This window comes from Tamandua tetradactyla, chromosome 11 (genome assembly GCF_023851605.1).
Source record: "Tamandua tetradactyla isolate mTamTet1 chromosome 11, mTamTet1.pri, whole genome shotgun sequence".
NCBI classification, from domain to species: Eukaryota; Metazoa; Chordata; class Mammalia; order Pilosa; family Myrmecophagidae; genus Tamandua; species Tamandua tetradactyla.
Window position 1 is genome coordinate 100,881,166 of NC_135337.1, and position 3,220 is coordinate 100,884,385.

At 33.9% G+C, this 3,220-nt stretch overlaps 1 pseudogene; it reads right to left on the minus strand.

Moving 5' to 3' along the window:
* Nucleotides 1-773: 773 nt before the first annotated feature.
* Nucleotides 774-1,693, minus strand: LOC143649328 (olfactory receptor 4C11-like; annotated as a pseudogene).
* Between the last annotated feature and the right edge of the window lie 1,527 nt (nt 1,694-3,220).

The window sequence follows — 3,220 nt, forward strand, 5'->3', positions numbered from 1 at the left end:
CAGAAACATGATATGAAATTGTCTTAAAACTTCTTTTCTTCCTGAAAATATGATCATAAGGAAAAAGTGAGTCCTGAAATATAAGGAAAATAAGCTCTTACTATACCCTGGAAACTATTATCACTTCAACATTTTCTTCCTTATTATTTAATTTTCTCTAGTTTTTTTGTTCTTATTCCAGCTGCCAAATACTCTACTTCTTCCTGCCTCTCCCTTGTGAAGACAAATGCATATGTTTATTGAGGTCAATGAAATGTTTGATACTGCTTAAGCCATCAAAATGTGTGCTCCTCTATCAACATCTATAACGTGTTAAGAAGCTTTTTTCAGTAAAAATCTACATTGGAAGTGGACTTCCCAACTTTTATTGAAGATTGAGAGTCTATCCATATAGATCCCCTTTGCAGCAGGCTCAGATTAAAAATTCCAAAGTAGTATCTTTAGGGACATCTTCTTTACTCTGCAGGTTGGCAAGAAAACTAACTCATGTTGATAAACTATATGAGTGAGAAAAATAAAATCTAGAATAATATTTGGTGACTATAGGCAATTTACTTTTTTGAATAAAAATTTCAATAGGAAGCTAAATTAACATGTGACAATTGTCAGGTCTTACTAGAACTCAACAAAACTACCAAACTTTGCTCAAAAAATTGTGAGACATGGGCAGATTTTTAATTAATTATTGATAAGGATAGTTTGGATTTCCTGTACATAGAACCTAAATGAGGATATTTAGGAAATATAAACTTGATAACCCATCCATTATTTATCTACTGGATTTGACAGTTGCAAGTCCATAACCATTTCATGGCAGCTTTCACTTCTGTGTCCTTCAGTGTATAGTTCATAGAATTAAGCAAGGGTGTCCCAACTGAATAAAATACAGCCATAATCTCTTCCACTAGAAATGCAGTTGGTGGTTGTGTGTATATGTATATACATGAACCCAAAATATAACAACCACAAAAGATAAGATACACAGATGGAGAGAGTTTTCTTCCTTCTTCTGTACAATGGTTTCTCATGGAATATAAAGTAACTACATAGGAGTTAAGTAATACAAAGAGACTCATCAGGCATATAGTCCCACCTTTAAAAGGAACTCACAAATTCATCACATAAATGTCTATGCAGGCAAGTTTCAACAAGGACTACAAGTCACAGAAATAGTGATCAACATCATTGGAGCCGCAGAACAGCATTCTTAAAGTCAGGAAAAGCTATACTGACGAATGGATAAAAAAAAAAAAACACCTAAGCCAGAATCACCAACTTATGACAGATGTACTGACTTATGATGGTTGTGTATCACAAGGGCTTACAAATGGCCACAGAACAATTAAAGGCCATGAGAATGAGGAAAAGATCCATGCACCAAAGGAAATGATCTGCAAAAACCTGAGTCATGCACTTATTGTAGGAAATGAACTTTTTCTGAAAAAAGTGTATCCATGATCAACCTGGGGGCTGTGTGTAGAGAAGCAAGCATCAGCAAAGGACAAGTAGAAGAGAAAGTAATACAATGGACTCTCAAGTGTGAAGCTTGCCTTAATAGTCACCACAATGAGGAAGTTTCCCACAGCAGTTGCTAGTTAAGGAATAAAGAAGATGAAAAAATTTCTTTCAGCTTTCCAACATCCCATGTCAACTCCAAGAGAATGAATTCAGCCACACTATTTTTCATCACCATACCAGAAGCTGTATGTAGAATGCAATTCACAAAGGTTTTATCTGCAGAGAAAAGAAAAGGAATGAGATCCTTGGAAAATCAGTGAACTAAACACTGAATTCCATTGTTCTGCTCTACACTGTGTTAATGCTCTCTTTGTACACACTATAATACTGTATAGTACTTTCCAAGGAATCTCTGTAAATAGATGTGCAGGCCCCTTTCACGTTGCATTGAGACAGAAACTCATTGGACTGAAAAAAAAGTATGCATTTTGGGACCAAAGAAAATATATTGCAAAAATTTTAATTCCTACCAAGATTAAAAATGCAGATCTTGTTCTTTCCTTGAAGTCACTTAATCATTTTGAAACATAGCCTTTATATGAACAATTGAGTTCAAATATCTGCCCTACATTATTTTCAATTTTAATAAGAATTTATGAAGAAGATCTTATACATGAGCATATGCATATATATACATATGTATAGCCAGCATTATACAACTTATATAATGCTCTGAAATCAGAATGACATTTTTCCAATATAATTAAGTGCCAAAATGTAACAGAATCCCTCCTTAAGAAAATATTCTCAGTTTAGTTTACTCATTTCTGTTTATTATAACACAATCCATTTTAATCTTGGGTAGACTATGTTTTTAAAATAACCATGTGCACAACTTTTTAGCTATGTTTCATGAGGTCAACTTTACCAGTTTTCATCATATAACAAAAATCTTGATAAAACTTTGAGGTGGACATCATGGAAGGAAAATAAAATAACCTTTATCTGGTTTTGATCCTATCCCATTACTCAGCCTGAACAGATAATATTGAATGGCTCATATTTGAATTTGAACAGGTCTTCAATTTCTAATATTTCTATAACCAAGTCATGTTCTACATGTATATGTCCACTGTCACCTTAAATTAACCATGATATTTCTTATAAACACATTGATTGAAACAAATCTCATTATTCTAACATACGAATTTGATGATTCTATTTCAAGTCTTTTTCCATCTATTCAAATAATTTTGTAATTTAAACAATCATAAAATATCATATAATATACTGGTTTTCACTTAGAATTATTATAAGCACTCCTCTCATGTGGCCATATGTAGTAGTTAAGCTTAGGTGTCAACTTGGATGGCTCTAAATTGTTTTATTGTTGTGGCATTAAATCATTAGAATGTGAGTTTCATCTATGGCTGATTATATCTTCAGTTGGTTAAGATGACTGTCTTCTGCAATGAATGATGCTTAAAAGGAAAAGGAAGATGAGGGAACAGCAGCTCAGCAGAGCTCAGCAGCTCAGCACACCTCAGCTCATCAGCTCAGACCCAGACATTTGGAAATGCAGAAAGGATTTGCCCCAGGATAAGCCCGTTCATACCAGAAGCCAGAAGGGAAGGGCAGCAGATATCAGCATGTCACTTCCTATGTGAAATACAGCTGCCTTTACTCCAAAGAAGTGGAAATTTGTAACTAAATAAATCCCCTTATAAAAGTCATTGTATTAGTGGGGTATTTTAATGCATCA